Below are 18,265 nucleotides of genomic sequence, written 5' to 3' on the forward strand. Positions count from 1 at the left end.
GTTAGCAGTCGCTGCCAGAGGCTGAGAGGTTCTTGGCTTTTCCCAATCCCCTGGTCAATGACCACATCCCGGGACAACGATCCCAGTTGCCTGGCCTCACTTCCATCCAGAATGGTGTCATTGGCTGCAGCGTCCCAGATGCGGAGCAGCCAGGTCAGGATGGACTCGTTGGTCTGGTGGGTGAATTCCCTTCGCAGGTCACGCAGCTCACCCAGAGATAGAGAGCGAGTGATGATTTCTGGCTCTGTCTCTTCTGCTGATTGTGAAGGTCCTGCTGCACCCTCATCAGTCACTATGCGGACTGATTTGGTCCTTGATTTCTTCTTCTGAACGGGGGCAACTGCTACTGGTTTAGGCTGTTCCGGTTCAGTGATGGTTTGTGTGGAGATGCTGATGGCACCCTTAGTCCCTTTCTCCTCTGTAACAGTCTGCATAGATGTGGACACTGTTGCCTCACTTTTGGCTTCTTTCTCCTCTGTGAGGGTCTGTATAGATGAGGACACTGTTGCCTTGCCTTTGGTTCCTTTCGCCTCTGTGACACTCTGTGTAGACACTGATATTGTTGCTCTGCTTCTTTTTCCCTCTTCCTCCAGAACATGCTGTATCACACTAGGTAGTGTAAGCATGGTGCGGGCCGTGCAGAGAAGACAAAGCAGGACTAACAACAACATCATGCTGTCCTTGGCATCCAGAGGGTATTCCATATTTTCAAAAACTGCTGTGTCATGCCTGAAAAGCTGGAAAAAATCATTCTTCACCCCTCCCCACAGGGGCTGGGTGAGATTGTTGAGGTCCCAGATGTAGCATCCTAGACCAGAACAAGAAAACAAAAGTGGGTGTATATTTTGAATAATGTTCATTGCCTCGGAGTTTATCAAGCAATGGACATAATAGATCACTAAAACAATTTTAGTACCATACCCTGGTCTACGCAGGAGCATTAAGACTGGCAGATAGTACCCCAGTTGTGGAAAAATATAGAGAGATAGATATAAGACACATATAAGCATGTTGAGCATCATAGCGAACAGGTGTCTTCTTCAATACAAAATTGTAATTCTGACTTTTCTCAGTGCCTTGTGCCGCACGTTGGGCGCCAAAAATGTAGTAGTTTGAAGGCAAAACAAATGAGAGGCTCCAAGTCAGAGATACAATTTAATAGGAAAAAAGGAAAGAAAGTAAAATAAAATAGATGCAATAATACAAAAGACCACTGACAGAGTCAGAATACAACCTGAGCGTAGTGATGAAAGCAGTCCAGATGAGGTGGTCTTCCTGAAGCAGTGATCTTGTAGAAAGGTCTGGTAGCTCGGGTCCTCTAGGAATCCAGTGGGTAAGCGCCCCTCTGGTGTTCAGAGTCTCAGTTTATATCCAGGCTGGAATGCTTGGTTTCTCCCTCTAGGCGGAGCATCTCACAATGGGATGGTGAGTCATGTGATAAGGCCCGATGGGTCCATTAACAGGAGGTAGTCCGGGAGGGGGTTATCTGTGAGCTGTGTAGCAAAGGTGCTGATGGGCCCATTAACAGAAGATAAGCCAGAGTGGAGGAGGCAGGGAGCACTGCCTCACCTGGTTTCAACAGTTCATGAAGATGGTGATAGAATATACTTCAACCCAGGACAACCACTTAAATTCAGAATTGTCTCTCAAAACATGTGTTTATAATCTTCTTAGTGACTAATGGAAAAACTTTGTAGTCTTCCAGTGAAATAAGCCCTTTATTGTGCTTCTTGCAAAATGCAGGACAGTCGTGTTCGGTGACAATCACCAGTGAGCCATCCATTGTATACATACTGCTTGATTGGTTTTCCATACCCTTAAAAAATTACTTTATTAATGTTAGCACAGCTATCATGGATGTTTTCCCTGTGTTGTTACTTTCCTTCAGCTTCTTTCCTGTAATAATTCTACCAAGCAGTTCTTGGTATCTATTTAGTATTTTGTAAGTTGCATACTGTGATTTACTTCTAACTTTCACTTTACAAGTGAGGCAGAGGGGGCTTGCCTGTACTGTGGGACTAAATAATTTTGGTCCACCAGTAAATTTTCATCAGTTATTTCTGATTAATGGAAAACACTCATAGAATCATAGAATGGCCTGAGTTGAAAGGGGCCCACAAGGATCATCAAGACCAACTTCTAGCTCATTTGTTTGCCAAACTGTATATAATCCTATCAACTAGTCTTGATTTGGCCCAGGTGACTAAAGCATCTTTACCTGCTACAATGGGGACCAAAATAGATAAATAACTACTGGGAGCACAATTTTTCGTGCTAGAAAACAGTCATCTGTCATGCTTAAAAGAAGGTAAAGGAGGCTTTTTTAAGGCCTGAATGAGATCTCTAAATAATATACCTCCAAAGACTACAGCATTAACTGACAATTACTAATTTTTCTTCAGCCTTCTGGACTGTACTAGTTATCATCACAATGTTTCTTCAGTGTACTTTGTTACCTCATTTCACTATTTTGTTCTCCTTAAGTAGGTAATAGCCACTGATTTTAATGTTCTAATCATGCAAATCAACTCATCAGCTTTTAGCAATCCTAGTTATATCAAATTTCTTCTAATCAGTGAGAATTTTCAATTCCTCCTGCCTACTGTCTTCCAGCAGCACCATATAGCAATTGAAATATAAATTCTTTCCACATCTGTTGACCTTGATCACAACATCCTGAGTTTGTGTTTATTCTACATTTGCATTCTTATGAGGTTTCTCTCTTCTACTTTTGTGTTAATAGTCTCATAGTTGCTACAGCTAATCTCCAGTGGAGAAGATTATCACCACTTTCTTTCTATGAGAAGTAAGCTGCAGTATTTATTATCCAACCATCTCAGGATAAATGTTTGACAAACTGAAACCTTCTCTTTCATACTAGTCATGCAAACTGTGGTACTGTCTGGTATCTTCTGCCTTTTCAGGGCTACTAGAATGACTCTAAGAAGATTACGTTGGCTCTTGTCTTCTGCCTCCCTTCAAGATAATTGAAGGTTCCTGAAGTGCATAGATCCATGTGAGTGTCATGTAACTAATTTCAATGTACATCACTCCTTACAAAAACCTCCCTAATGCCTGGTGGATTCTCTGTCTTCTTGTTTCAACACTGTCATCAGTGATGACTCCTTGCCTTCCTGGGGTACCTGAGCTCTTCTGTAGCTACTTGCTTCATTAAAAAAAAGAATAGGACTCAAAATATTCAGTAGGCTTTTGTTCTATCCTGCCAGAAAAAAGTGACAAGTTGCTGATCACGCGATGATCTGGCACTTACAGAGGAAAGTGAGTGACCTTCAATGTAAGGAAGTGTGCTACCTTTTGCACTAACAAATCTCATATTATTTGCATTGTAATCAATGCAAATTACTTCAAAAATTATATTCATCATTCAAGAAATGCATTCTTGCAAAAATGTGAAGTAGTTTAACTTGTGGAGTAATAAAAGATTATAGTTAAGGAATTGCACCTAGTAGCTGCCCTGAGGTCCCAGTCTTCCCTGTTGCTGGCACCTGATGCCCAGCCCGACTTCAGCTGCTGATGCAGAGCCCCTTACTCACACATACACACAGGGGGTTGGGACTCTCCTGGTCCTCAGTATTTAACTCTCCCTTGGACTCACCCTGAGAGGCACAACTGGCTCCCTGGCCATTGCACCTCTGTGCTGGCTAGTCCAGCTTCATCTTCACTATTTTTCACACATTCACAGACACAAACACACATACCTAGGAACCTAGGAAAAGTGTGAGAGAATGGATAATTTGGTAAGAATATAGGACAGACTGAGCAGATAGGGCATGGCCAGACAAGTGTACCAACCTTTTTTGCCTGCAAGTGGTCCCTTTGATTCCCTTATCCTTCTGTTTCTCTGTGATTGCTCCTCCCCAAATCACCTAGATTAATTTCCTTCCCTGCCTTCTTTCCTTCCAAAAAATGTCCCATTTTAAGTTTCCTGCAATCAGAAAATGCTCTTTCCCTTACACCTCATAACGTGTCCCATACCCTTATGCAGTGGCCACCTCCATCTGCAAGGTACTCTGGAAGTCATCTTGATGGGTGTCACCCTGGCACATAGCTGAAGCTTATCTGGGATGCCCTGGCAGGGGTCTGGGCAAGATACCCTCCAGGGACATAATTCTGGTACATTTGCCAGCTGCTGTCTCTCCATGCTCCCTTCTGTGTGTGCAGCTTTTTACCATATAATCTAATAGAAATGTGTGAGCATGTGACAAAAACTCCCATCATATCCCTCCAGTCAAACTAACTGGTACATTTTAAATAAGACCATTCTGTCAAAGGGTCTCACTGTTCAGTTCACATGACAATTGTCCTCTCCAATACAAGTAATTGATTCCCTGAATAATCTTCAAAAGGGAGAAGGGACATGATGATCACACCAAAAATCATGCTTTTTATCTGTATTAAAGGACACTTGGACAATTCTTATATATCCTTTATGAGGAACAAAGAAATAATCTCAGCAGGAACATCTCAACATCTTTTTTTTAATAGAAGTACTTTGAAAAGTCTTTTGGCTAATAGAATTTTGTGAATAAATAAGTCAAAAATTATGGCGTCCATAACAAAAGACTTACTATTCAAAATTGTATTTATTGATTTCTTTCTGCCAGCTGTCCTTTGTCAGAAGTGAACACACCAGCTTCAGCAATTTACAAAGCACGAGATATTACTCATCTTATACTGGGACAGCTATGTTCTTTAGTGTCCTCAGGCAGCAGTTATCTGTCTCTCAACTTCACTGTTTTTTCTTTTCATTGACAACTCCATTTCCAAACAGGGCAATGTTGCCATCTGTATCTGATTTGATATGTTGAAATATTCTTTATTTTTTTAATATCTTTTGAATATATTTGCCTGAAGTCATTCTCCAAGTTAGTGACTAAGCAAGACTTAAAATTATCATATCTAGGAATTATCATGTCTCTGGTGCTTCTGCTTTGCTGCTGGTAGGAATGGCCTCTTCCTACCCAGCAGTGTATGTGACGTGAATCCTTACAGCACTATCTCATCTTGTGTCAGCAGAACTTTCAGTAACATCATTCTGGGTTTCTTTTGATAATTAATAAAAATCCTCTACAAAACCTCCTAGTATATATACAAAGAAAGACACTACAATAATCTGAGTATCTGAAAGAAACTTGTATAAAATCCTGAGGTTTTTTCTCTATCTATACAAAGACATACACACGTCAGCAGTTTGTGGAAGGAGTGAACCATCAAGCTACAGCAGATCTTTGCCATTTTCTAACAGCTACTAATTCTACTAATCCTCCATATTCATTTCTGAAACAAACCCCTTAATCAACCTCTTTTTCAGGGCACTATGCTCAGCCAGAATGGCAAACACATAGCAGCGTAACAGACAACAGCCTAGCACCTGGCATTGCAAAAGATGCTCTACTTTCAGCAGAGCTCACAAGGATGTCTTGCTGCAAGGCTGTGGTACTTGGAAGAAGTAAGCAGAAAACAGAGTTGAGATGGTATTTGCAACTGTAGCTGACTGAGCAAATTCTGATTATGTCCCATTTTTTGAATCTGGCAAGAATACTGTTGTCTTTCTCCAGATTTGATCACTCAGGACTTGCCTTAAGAGGATCAATTACCAATTAAAATGAGAAAAGGACGTTTTGATCAGTGTCTGGCTAGAAGAGAAGCCTTTTCTTACTTCCTTGGGAAGATGTAGTACTCTGAGGTGATTCTAGATGAATTTGATCTGGTCTAAGTATCACCATCAGACTGCATAACCTACAACACAACAACCTTGCTTTTGAGGAATGTATCATATTGGAAACATACAGTGCAAATGTTTTGAGAAAAGTAATACAGAAGAATAAACCTCAGTATTCGTGGTTTGAAACTACAAACTTTCATTGACATAAGGAAGAAAGGGGAATTGGGTCTAGGGAGGTACAATGGGCACATAATGATATTGCTTTTTCCAGTATTTTCTCCCAAACCATGTGATTTAATCACTTATATTTGCCTTTCTTCAGCATTATCCAGTATGTAGGGATAAGATATTGATACAACAAACTACTTTCTTCAGCAGCTCTTCTTTGACACCTTATTAAAGGAAACACAAATAGTATGAATCAGTGCAGTAATACAACTGAGAGAGAGAACCAGTTCTACCCCTTTTTCTCTATGCCACCAGGTCATAGAGAAACAGGTTAGGTCCACCCACCAGGTTCCAAATGTGACTCTACAGTATTAACAATTAATATCAGCCTAAACAGGTATGTATCCTGTTGACCATGATGATTTAACTTTTCAGCTCAATTCACTTCAGCACCACATTGAAATTATCTATGTAAAAGAATCATTTAATGTGCATTCTTTCAAAATCATTAATGAAGGAATGAAAAGAAGCAAGAAATAAGACACTGTCTATATACTTCAGACCAACATAGATTCTTTCTGATTGCCATTCATGACAAACACATAGTTTTTTCTCAGTTTGTAAATAATTTTTAAAATAAATTAACAAATGATGAAACATGGAATTCAGTTCTAGCATTCTCCCTGAGTTTAACTAACAACTCTATACTTCATGACTGTTTACTAAAAATACTATCCAAGAAATCAGCTCTCTGGAGAGACAGTGTCATATCAACATTTAGGTAAGTTACAAGTTCTCAAACCTGTTAATATCTCTCAAAAAGACTAAAATCTGGTGATAATTTGTCTGCCACAAACATCAGTTGTCATTTTCTTCAAAGTTTTACTCTATCCATTTGCATAAGTACAAACTGGGAGAGGAATGGATGGAGAGCCCTACAGAAAGGGACTTGGGGGTACAAGCCAGCAGCAGATGCAGTATGAGGCAGCACTGTGTCCCGGAAGCTAAAACAGCAAACCACATCCTGGGATGCACCAAATACAGCACAGAGAGTCAGAAAAGGTGACTGTTCCACTGTATTTGGCATTGGTGCAGTGTCTCCTGGAGTGCTGTGTGCCATTCTGGGTCCCATAATTTAATATGAATGTCCTTGAATGTGCCCAGAGGTGGGCAACAAAGCTGGAACAAAGGCTGGAAGTCATATCCTGTGAGCAGCAGCTGAGGATGTCAGGTTCGCCTGGTTTGGAGACAAAGAGGCTGAGGGGTGACCTCATTGCTCCCTACAGCTTAGTGAGGAGGGGAAGTGGAAAAGAAGGTGCTGAGGTCTTTTCCCTGGCATTCAGTGATAGGATATGTGGGAAGAGCTCAAAGATGTGCTAGGAGAGGTTTAGACTGAACAGTAGGAAGCATTTCCTTACCATGAGGGTGGTCAAACACTGGAACAGGCTCCCTAGAGAGGTGGTCAATGTCCCAAGCCTATCAGTGTTTAAGAGACATTTGGACAATGCCCTTAATAACATGATTTAATTTGGCCAGCCCTGAATTGCTCAGACAGTTGAACTGGATAATCATTGTAGTTCCCTTCCAATTAAAACTAATCAATTCTGTTCTATCCTATTCTATCTATTCCTATTCCTATTCCTATTCCTATTCCTATTCCTATTCCTATTCCTATTCCTATTCCTATTCCTATTCCTATTCCTATTCTTATTCCTTTCTATTCTATTTATAAACTGTTGCATATGGTGATTTTCAGAAAAGAAATGTTACTTGTTTCATGTTCCAAATGAATAGATGTTTTTATTTGGTTTACTTTCTTCTTTCCTTTTCCTCTGATAAAGAACTGGTAAATATGTCAATGCAAATTCATGAAACATGACACAGAGCATTTGTCTTGAAATTATGCAAGTATCAATCAGATTAGATATATGACCAAGGTACAGAAACATGATGGCTAAAGAAGTCTCCTAAAATTATCCTCTAAATCAATATTGGGAAATATTTTTAAAATATCTATGATGCTTTCCAAGTTCAGGCTTCTTTATGGATATAATAGTATAAATTTTCTATTAGATTATGACATGTTTATTTAAAAAGCAAATAAAAGGCACTTTTTTTTCTTTTCTGAAAGAAAAAAAAAGGCAAAATTATAATGTTTCCCTTATTTAACTGCTTATTTAACATTTAATATGTAAACTCATTCATGATTAATTCTATAAGCTTTAATTAAAATTGCAGTAGTGGGGATTGCTAGGAATCTTGTAACTGTTTAAATTTAGGCTCAGCAACTGAAAGAAAGAAAAAAAGAAACGAAGATTTGTCCACTGCCACTCAAGAATTCTGTCAAATTACGATAATGTGTGTGTTTCTATACGCTCTGTGAAGCAAGAAATCCTGTTGCACTTCTAAATACACTTAAAAAATAACAAGTAATAAATGGAGACTAACAAGAAACATGTTTTCCATTCTAGCTACATAGATATTCACCAGCATAGAAGAGGTATCAGACTGTTTAATTAATTTGAAAAACAAATTATGGACAAAATTTAAGACTGCTTTGAAAACTCACCGTGCTAAAGAAAAGCAACTGGGGGTTAAATCCAGGTATATTCATATCCAGTAGAAGATAACATAAATAGATTGAAGTCAAAGAGCGGTGCATAAGAACCAGCAATAATGGAGATGATGTACGTAGCCTGCATGACATTATAAAAGGCTCAGGTCTCAAGGAAGAAATTTGAATTATGAATTTTTATGCAGCAGTAGATATCTATTTTCTTACACCTTTCTCAGCAGTATTTTCTTATGATACACTGTGTATTCAACTTGCAGACCACTCATAATGTCTGTGCAACTGTACTGTGTGGCCCAATTTTGGTAGTGGGAGGGGGGCGGGGAGAAGTACAGTTAGGCTTCTGTGAGAAGCTGCCAGAAGCTTCCCCTGTGTCTGACAGATCCAGTGCTAGCCAACTCCAAGATGGACCCACCACTGGCCAAGGCTGAGCCTGTCAGTGTTGAAGGTAGCACCTCTGTGATAGCAGATTTAAGAAGACAGAAAAAAACCTGAGCAACAGCAACTGCAGCTGGAGAGAAGAGCTCTGAAGACACCAATGTCAGTGAAGGAGGGGGAGGAGGTGCTCCACGCACCGGGGCAGAGATTGCCCAGCAGCCCATGATGCAGACTGTGTGAGACCAGCTACTCCCCTGCTACCCAAAAAAAAAACCGTCCACAGTGGAGCCCCACAAGGAGGAAACTACACCAGCAGGTGGATGTCCAAAGGAGCCCGTGACCCTGTGGGAAGCCCTCATTGGAGCAGGTTTGCTGGAAGGACTTGTGGTGTCATTGGGAGTCCCACACTGGAGCAGTGCGGAAGGTACATGCTGGAGCACTCAATGAAAAACTGCAGCCCTGGGGAGGTCTCACCTTGGAGAAACTCATGAAGGACTGTCTTCTGTGGGAGGGACCCCATGATGGAGCAAATCCAACCCCTGAGAAGGAAGGAGCAGCAGAGACAACATGTGATGAACTACCTGCAACCCAGATTCCCTGTTTCCCTGCACAACTGTCAGGAGCAGAAATAGAGAATTAGGGAATCAAGTTCAGCTCAGAAAGAAGGCAGCAATGAGGGAAAGGTGTTTTTCGGATTTTGTTTTATAGCTTATTATTCTACTCTGATTTTGATTGGTAATAAGTTGAAATAATTTTTCCCCAAACTGGGTCTGATTTCCCTTTGACAGTAATTCCTGAGTGATCTCTCCCTGTCCTGATCTCAACCCACAATCCTTTTGTTATATCTTCTCCATCCTGTCCAGCTGAGAAGGGTAGCGATAAAGTGGCTTCAGCAGGCACCTGGGATCGAGCAAGGTCAGCTCCTCCTCCCGGTGACTTTTAAATAAAGTATTAAAATCTATGGGAACAAGATGACTGTAAAGAATTACAGCTCATTTGAATAACAGCACCTCCAACGCACTGACTTTTGCTAGCATTGCAGTTGCAGCATGCAGGATATGATTACTTTGTAATCATGGGCAATAGAGATTTGGAATGTTTTCTGAGGAACCTGCATTATTGTCACATAATAACATTGATTTAAGATTTTTCTCCCAGTGCTGGTAACAGTGACACCTGCAGAGAGCAGTTAGTTTTGAACGCTTGTTACTCTCATCACAGCAGAGATTAATACTGATTCAAGGACGTCTGCTAGGTTCGTCTTACAGTCTCAACAGAAGCTGAATTTGTTGATTTTTTTGTAAGACAGTGATTTAATAAGTTTTCCATTGTAAAAATAAAGGCAAGGCTATTTAAATTACTAATCTATTTATTTTCTGAATCTGAAGTACTCTTCAAGTAACTAAAATTCATGGCTCACATATAAGCATTAATTTTTAGTTGTTAAAAAAAAAAAAAAAAAGAGAGTCAATTCAATAGTCCATAAATTGTGATGCATTTGCAGAGAATAATTCAAGTGTCATCAGCTGGCAATACTCACAGTGACCATATACTGGGACTGGGTCTTGTGAGTACCCATTTTTTCCCCAGGTGAACAACACTGGCTTGACTCCAAATGCAATATTACTTGGTTAACGACCACATAAAGTGAGGAGTACACTGGTGAATTAACTCCTGTAAATTTCCAGGGTATTTTGCAAACTTAAGATCAATGTGTGTCTTCCTTCTCAATTTTACAATATTGAGCCTACTTGACTGAAACTTTTTTCTCAAATTTGAATTAAAACTACTCATGTGGCTATGCCAGAAGGATTTGATGCAAAGATGGAGAAAGACTACACCTTTTTATTGGACATGCAAGAAGCATAAGAGCCAAATAAAGGACAAGACAGTGAACTGGAGATTTAGATACTAATGAATATTGAAATGCTGCCAAAGATCTGGTACAACACAGAAGAGAATGAGCAGAGGATTATTAAAGATATGGATATCAAACAAATGATACAAGAAGAAATAAGGAGAAAAACAAGTTGTTTTCCCTGAGAAACAACTTCCTCTTAAGTTGATCCCACAATTTACATTTCTGTCCATCTAGGTCCATAAACAGAATGAAATTGTACTCACCTTGTTTATCTCCCTATAGGTGAGTTTAAGCAGTAGATGAGTATATATTCATTTATACCTTAGCTGGTCTTTTCATGCTCCCTTTACTGATAAATGAGAAGCACTGGCATTTTTACAGTACAATTCATTAGATCTCAGGGCATGATGGCAAGAATCTGTGTCATTCCATTGATTCTTAAGCAAATGTACAAGTTGAACACAGACAAAGATTTTCATGTAGTAGGAATGTAATTTTCTTAAGGTAAAGTCTTCTCTATCAATATTTTTATCACTTTCATACGTCACATGTCATCCAAAAGAATTAGTACATACTGAAGAAAATGAGAATTTTTTTTTCTTGAGGCACATATTAAAAGTCTAGGTTAAATCATCTGCATTTGACAAAATTAATTCCATGCAATGCCTAGCACTTCTAGCCCACTAAAGATCTAGCAGATAATATCTTTATTGAAAAGCATCACCTTACACATATATACAGTATTAATACAACTGAGGACATAGGCCACTTATTTAAAAAGCTTGCTTCAAAAATCATAAAACTGATTAAGTAAGTGTAGAAAAGCTCTAGAGGCACACACTGAGGTACACACATGGTTTGGCAAGAATTAAGTGTGCAGGGGTGGATGAGCTGCTAAAGAGCTCTGAGGGCTGAAGGCCGCGGACACCCACATCCAGGAAAGCCCGAGGCAGCGACACAGGAGCACAAAGTGTTACGAGGAGAGCCTGAGGGAGCTGGGGTTTAGCCTGGAGAAAAGGAGGCTCAGGAGGAATCTTACTGCTCTCTATGACTGCCTGAAAGGAGGGCGTAGCCAGGTGGGGATCAGCATCTTCTCTCAGGCAACTACAGACAGGACAAGAGGACAGTCTTAAGCTGTGCCAGGGGAGGTTTAGTTCGGACATTACGAAACATTTCTAGGCAGAAACGATGATTAGACACCGCAATGGGCTGCTCAGGGAAGTGAAGTGTCACCGGCAATGGAGGTGTGCAAGACTGGACACGTCACTTTAGGCATGGTTTAGGTTACCAAGGTGGTTGGTGTTCGGTCATAGGCTGAGCTCGGTGAAGATTACGTCTTTATCAACGTAATGGATTCTGTGAAATCCTGCTGGGAGCTGCCCTCACGGCGTATTCCACGCCGGCATAACTGGGGCAGGCGACCGGGCTTAGCAGCCGCGACATCCCGGCGAGACACGTTTTGTCTGCACAGAGAACGCGGCGGAGGCGCGGCCTGTAGCCGAGGTAGGCCTGAGCGCGGCGCCGGCTCGCCGGAGACCCGGCCAGGCACCGGCGAGGCCCAGAGCGGGTCGGCGGCCCCGGCCCGGCTCCGCCGCGGGCACCGGAGCCCCGCGGGCCGCGCCGGACACGGCCCCGCCCGCTCGCCGTACGACAGTGTCGCGCCGCGCCGGCTCTTGGCGGCAGCGGAACCGGCGGGCCGTAAGGCAGGTGCGCGGCGGGCGGGGGTCGGGCGGGCGCGGCGTGGGGGCCGCCGGGGAGGGCCCGCGGTGGGCGCCGCTCTGCGCCGCTGCCCGTGCGGAGCCGCGGTCCGGCACCCCGGGGGACTGTGGGACCGCCGGGACCGGCCTGTCCAGGCGCGGGGAGGCGTCCCGCCGCCGCTGTGCGGGTCTCTGCCCGCAGCTCCCGGGGCAGGGGCGCCGTTGCGCTGCCGGCGGGACGCGGCGTTCGGGGGCAGCCGGGCCGCCGGCCGGTGCCACGCGTTGTCTCCGGCGGGCAGGGCCGGCAGCGGGGCCGGGGCTGGCGGAGTGCCGCCGGCCGTGCCCCAGCCCCGGCGGGTGATGCAAGGCCGCTCCTGGGGGCCCGGGTGCCGTGCGCTCCTCTCGGGCGCCTTCGGGGCTTCGCTCATGGGAACGGCGCTGGCGGGAGTGGCCAAGTGGGAAACGCGCCGCTGTCGAGTGTACTCTCGGTACTGCCTACTGGCATTAAGAAATGTAGAGACCGAGAAATGAAGACGAAAAAAGCATGTGGTCACACAGAGTATTTTTCCCTCTCGGGTACTACTTCGTTTTGGCTGGTAGTGGTAAAGTGACAGCTTTGCTTGTGAAACACGTGACAGTCTTGTAGCGTCCTCAGGCTTGCGCTTCAGGTGCTTCAGGAGTGTGTGTCATATTGGAATTCAAATAATACCTTTGCTTAAAACCTGTGACTTCTGAATGTAGGTTTTGTTTTTGTTCTTAAAATACGTATTTTAAGGGTGTAGACCCTTAAAGTCTTACAACTTTTTAAACAATTGACTGTAAAGCAGTACTGTTGAAGTGAAATCAGTAACGTAACTTCTGCAGGGAAGAAATCTAATAGTCAGGCTTAGTTATTTTCCAGAGGATAGACTAGACTTGAGTCTAGGCAATGACTAGAAAAAATATCGGAGGTTTCAGAGATGGTGCAGCAAGAGTTATGTATGTCCACGTGGTAGGTTGCAGAGGTGAATTTTTAGGAGGAAGGAAACCAAACCAGCCATCAGGTCAGGTGCAAACTGTCCTTTGTCTAAAGATGGCACTGATGATAAGAGTTAGGTGGTGAGTCTGATTGAACACATGCTGCTTTTCAGCAGATGCTGCAGTAAAATGACTTCCTTTGGATCTGACTTGCTTTGGCCAGAGGAGAGTAAACTTGCATCATCTTGGAATTACTTGTGTAGATATTTGGAGGAACTCTCATCATATTTATTTCAGAATACAGACCAACACCCAGCTAGGGCCTTTATGCATTGTATAAACTAGTTTACATGTTAGACCTCAGTTTTCTCTAAAAGCTGACTTGGCCTTTGGAAGAGGTTAGGTCACGACTTCCACTGTATGAGAGAGAAGGCAAGAAATTGTCAAACGACAGTGTTCTATTCTGACAGTTCTGTGTTTACAGAACTTGCTTTGAAGCTAAACCTGAAGCTCCTGGAGCAGTCTGATGGAGGGCTATGAAGATGATAAAAGGACTGAAACATCTCTTACGAAGAGTGGCTGGGAGAGTTGGGCCTGTTCAACCTCAAGAAGAGACAAGTGAGAGGAAACCTCATAAATGTGTATAACTGTCCAAAGAGAGGGTTTCAAGAGGATGGATCAAGGCTCTTTTTGGTGGTGCCAAGCACTAGGACAAGAGGCAGTGGAGACACATTCATGCACAGGAAGTTCTGCCTATGCATGAGGAAGAATTTCTTCACTATGTAGATGACTGAGCACTGGAACAAGTTACTCTGAGAGTTTGTGGAGTCTCCTTCATTGGAGATACTCAAGGCTGTCTGCACTGTGCCTTGTGCTCTAGGATGGGCCTGCTTTAGCAGAGAGGTTGAACCAGATAATTCACTGTGGTCCATTTCAGCCTTAGCCATTCTGTGATTGTGGTCAAAATGATTGTAATTTTGCCTCTAAAGCAGTTGCAAGTCTCTTGCTTGTCAGTATAATTTTCAGTTTTCAATTGCATAGTGTTATTTCTGTTTTCAGGAAGAACATTTATAGTTGAAAAATATTTTTTTACAGAGTTTATAGAAAACTCATCCTTCATGAAAGGCTGGTGTATATTTCTGCAGGTCCTGTTAACCTACAGTGCTTTCTCTGAAAAAGTTATCCTTTATAAATACTGAACTGTGCTCAGACTGGTCTCTGTTATTCTTGCATGCTTCATTCCTCTTCTGTTACATACTTAGAGGAGCTGCTAGTGGAGTGTGGAGGTGGTTGGGGGAAGGAAAGTCGCATGTTGTCTTTTGCTGGGTAGTTATAAAGTAAATTTTATTTGGAAGCTGTTATAGGTGGGATTAATTCTAGCTGATATGGGTGTTTTGTGTGGTGAACAGGTTTCTTTTCTCCCTCCTACAAAATTTCTCCATAGAAAATTGAAGTCTTCATTACTCCAAATAACAGCTTACTGTTTTCCTGGTAAATTGTTTGTAGTAACAATTGTTGAAGTTGGTGTTGAGTGCTTTCTAGCCTACACATTTTCTTAAACTGAATTACACTTTAATGTTTGAAGAGAGAACTGAGACCAAAATCTATTCTGTAGCTCAGATAAGCTTACCTAATCAAAAGCAATTTAGCAAATGACCTATAATGTGTAGCTGGATGTTAGGAATATAACAGCGGATGTCTGAACTAAAAAAAGAAGGATACAAGGGTAGGACCCAGAAACAGCTTGAGAGACATTAGACACCTAAATCCCAAACTGTAATGCTGAGAATCTCTGTCATTTTACCCCGTACCTCTGTTTTCAAAGAAAATGTTTGTCTAGTGTCTCTCTCCTGTAGCAGCCAGTAGGATGTGCTTAGGTGATCTACTGAAAAAAAGGGAAGACAGATCCAATTATACCTTCACTTTCAAATTATCTTTTAGTAATCTGTGATTTAAATAACTGATTATCTGTTTCTAAGCTGTTGAGTTCAGAGGCTATCAAGGTATTTGGTGTCCATTAATTCATGCAGGCATACCTGAACTTTTAGTCGTTTTGGCATCTTGTGGCAATGAATTCCCAAATTCAGTAATGTTCTTTGTAGGAAAGGCATTCTACTTGGTATTATTCTCACCTTAAACTATTAAATTTTGTCATGTACCTCCTTATTCTTACATTATGAGCAATAGTCAGTCATTGTGTATTTAGCCCTTCTTGCTTTTTAAATACCTCATCACATCACAGAAAGGAGTAATTTTGTGTTTATTGCAAGCACAACCCATAAGAGGATGCACAGTCAGGGCATTCTTTATGCTCATCTCTCTCTGAGGAATTTGATTGCTTCTGCACAATGCCAATGTGAGCACATTCCTATACCGGGTTTAGGAGTTAACTTTCATCACATTCGAAGTGCTTGAGATTTGTGGCTAAAACAGTGTCGATAGCACAGCAATGTTTTGGCTGTTTCTGGCCTGCACATCAAAGCTTTCTTCCACCCTCCCTGTCCAGCAAGTAGGCAAGGGAGTGGGCAAGGGGCTGTGTAGGGACACAGCTTGGACAGTGGACCCAAACTGCCCAGTGGGATGTGCTGTACTGTGTATTGCTCAGAAATAAAAACAGAGGTAGAGGAAGAAGAAAGGGTGGGTTATTTGCTTTCAAGATGTCTGGTTTTTAGAAATTAGTAAACTGGAGCTTGTAGCATTGGTCACCCTGTGGGATGTGGTGAGCATTTCTTTCCTACACTTGTGGTGTATTTTTCCTTTTCTTCCTCTGTTAAACTGTCTGTATCTCAGCCCTGTAAGTTTTTTTTTCTTCTTCCTGTTTTCTCCCCTGTCCCACTGTGAGGGGTGAGCAGTCAGCAGCATGGCTGCTGGCCAGGGTCAGGCCACCCCAACACTGCACAGACACCTAAAAACGTGATTGAAAGAAGCAGTAGCAGCACCCTATGGTTCTGTGGTAATGATGCTCACTGAATTAACCAATGGCGTGAAAGATCCCTATGCTGGGTGTTTCTTGAGCTTATTCTAGGGATAGATATTCCTCCTGAAGATGTAGACAGCTGCGTATAGTTCAATGAAAATCCATTTGGCTGGAGTGAAGCCAAGAAAGAGTTAGGCTTCCATAGCAATGTGGATTGTTTGAGTATTGCAGAAAGGGCAGTTGGTGTTTTCTGTCTTTATTCAGTACATAAACATGTGGACTGGAGTTTGGTGGCCAACCTGTTGCTGAGCCCAGCTCTGAGATACGAAATAAAACTCTTGTTCTTTTTCTGTCTCGTTAAATCTAGGGGGTGCTAGTGAAAAATAACTTTAAAAGCAAGGTGCAGAATGTTTTACCTAATTGATACTTTAGGGATAGAAAAACTGCTGGCTCTCCCCTTTCATTGTATGCAGAACTTATGCGTATAAATTATACACCTCCCTAGACCTTACCGTCATTTCTTCTAAGGCACGTGTTTACACTGAGCCGTCTGGTACTCTTGTTTGCCCAAAGGCATGTTGGATGTTTGGCCTAAAAAATAGACTGAATTTGTTATTACTGGCCTGAATTTTAAACATAAATAGGTCTTACAGCAAGAATAGATGATTTGTGGAATGATAGGTTGGTGATTGAAGCATTTGTCAGGTGAATTGTGGAGCAAATTTCAGTTTTCCAACTGTAAACTGGCTTCTGAGAAGTTGTGAGAATAAGTAGATGACTTTGTACAGTTGTGACTTACATGAGTTCAAATATTTTGTAAACCAGACTGCCATTTAAACAACCGCTCCTTTCTTTAAAACTGGTAAGGACTGCTGAACTGTGTCATTTAGTGAGTTTCTGTTTGGAAACTGGATTCTGATTAATTTGTTCAAGAAATAGCAAGACTTAGCTGCTGCTCTAAGGGGGAGCAAGTGTTCAAAAAATGAGTAGAAGTGGCACGTCATGATACGGTTTAGTGAGCATGGTGATATTTGGTCACAGGTTGGACTTGATGATCCTGGAGGTATTTCCAACCTTAATGAATCCATTATTCTAGTGTTCCCCCCCCCCCCCCCCCCTTGAAAGATTAGGGAAGAGTTAAGAGGATCTATGAAAGTCCTCTCTTCAATTTCTTGTAAGGAATTTATGATTTGTGGTGAGTTGACCCCAACCACTAGCCAAATTCCAACGCCCCCACCTCTCACTCATTCCCTTTGCCTGTGAATCGGGGTGAAAACAGCAGACATTTAACAGGTGCTTGGGAAGACAAACACCGTGAGTGGATGTGTCTTTGTTCCCCACACCCCTTGCTTCTCCTTTCACAGAGTTTTTACTGCTGAGCGTGACATCATATGGAACACATTGATGTTGTTTCCAAAACATGAACATAAATAAAGTTTGATTATATAATTTTCCTCTTAGGGTAGCATTTTTGTTTCTGGGGGTTGATTCTTTGTATCTGAACAGGCAGCCTATATGCCATGCTAAATACTCATAATTGTTCAAAGGCCTTTAACTGTTCAATGGGTGATTCTTGTTTAATATGTTTGTATATATTAGCTTACAGTGCAATTTTCTAAAATAAGTTTTAAGAAATTTTGCATACATTCTAGCAGAATATGACTATGACTTGAGAAATGCAGCCATTAAAAAAAATGTACAGCTGGAAAAATCCTGTTTTAACCTCCTCAAATCACTAGCAACATAATGGGGCTATTTCCCTTTTTATTATATCCGCCAAGAATAATATTATGCCTCAATTTATGTTCCCCTTATTTCCTTATGTAATGAACAGACATGTTTGCAAGCTTTGAAAAGACGGTTTGGGATTTCCTCACTGTAGGAAATTGTACAGGTGTCTTTCTCAACATATCCGCTTGCATATATGGCTAGCATTATAGACAGACAGCCCAGGAAGGATTGGCAGCATTTGTTAATTTTGATTCTAATTTGCACTTGTAACATTGCAGCACTACCTTTTTTTTTAAAG

General features: G+C 41.8%; 1 protein-coding gene across 1 annotated transcript in view; it reads left to right on the forward strand.

Annotated features, from left to right (window-relative positions):
• The first annotated feature begins 12,351 nt into the window (after positions 1-12,351).
• Positions 12,352-18,265, forward strand: part of ASCC3 (activating signal cointegrator 1 complex subunit 3) — a 254,485-nt gene continuing 248,571 nt past the window's right edge. The window contains exon 1 of the mRNA XM_066179496.1: positions 12,352-12,372. The gene's annotated coding sequence lies outside the window, so the exon portion shown is untranslated. The remainder of the gene's footprint in view (positions 12,373-18,265) is intronic.

This window comes from Chamaea fasciata, unplaced genomic scaffold (assembly GCF_029207755.1).
Source record: "Chamaea fasciata isolate MVZ Bird 193981 ecotype frontalis unplaced genomic scaffold, bChaFas1.0.hap1 SCAF_3, whole genome shotgun sequence".
Lineage (NCBI taxonomy): Eukaryota > Metazoa > Chordata > Aves > Passeriformes > Sylviidae > Chamaea > Chamaea fasciata.